An 841-nucleotide genomic window follows, 5' to 3' on the forward strand; every position below is an offset into this window, starting at 1 on the left:
TCAGTGGAGACACTATTGCAATTGGGTTGCATAGTTCTTTTTTTTTTTTTTTGAGTCGGAATTTCACTCTTGTTGCCCAGGCTGGAGTGCAATGGCGTGATCTCGGCAACCTCTGCCTCCCAGGTTCAAGTGATTCTCCTGCCTCAGCCTCCTGAGTAGCTGGGATTACAGGCATGCACCACCACGCCCGACAAATTTTGTATTTTTAGTGGAGATGGAGTTTCTCCATGTTGGTAAGGCTGGTCTTGAACTCCCGACCTCAGGTGATCCACCCACCTCGGCCTCCCAAAGTGCTGGGATTACAGGTATGAGCCACCACGCCCAGCTGGATAGTCCTTGATTATGCAGGATTGCCTGTGTGCATTGCTGGACACTTAACAAACCTCACCTTCACCAACTAAATGCCAGTAACATTTCCCAGTCATTTTGACAACTCTAAAACCACCCTGTAAGACTGTATTTTCAGCCTGGCGCAGTGGCTCACGCCTGTGATCCCAGCACTTTGGGAGACCAAGGCGGGTGGATCATTTGAGGTCAGGAGTTTGAGACCAGCCTGGCCAACATGGTGAAACCCTGTCTCTACTAAAAATATAAAAATTAGCTGGGTGGTAGTCGTGCGCGCCTGTAATCCCAGCTACTCGGAAGGCTGAGGCAAAAGAATCACTTGAGCCTGAGTGGAGGAAGTTGCAGTGAGCCGAGATTGCGCTACTGCACTCCAGTCTGGGAGAGAGTGTGAAATCCTGCCTCAAAAAAAATAAGACTGTATTTTCAGAGCTCATTTCTGTAGTTCATTACTATGGAAGTTTCTGTAAATATATAGAGGTCTAGAAAACAAAAAAGT

The 841-nt window shown here is 47.6% G+C and overlaps 1 pseudogene; it reads left to right on the forward strand.

Moving 5' to 3' along the window:
- Positions 1-756: 756 nt before the first annotated feature.
- Positions 757-841, forward strand: LOC112204722 (small nucleolar RNA U3; annotated as a pseudogene).

This window comes from Pan troglodytes, chromosome 8 (assembly GCF_028858775.2).
Source record: "Pan troglodytes isolate AG18354 chromosome 8, NHGRI_mPanTro3-v2.0_pri, whole genome shotgun sequence".
NCBI lineage: Eukaryota > Metazoa > Chordata > Mammalia > Primates > Hominidae > Pan > Pan troglodytes.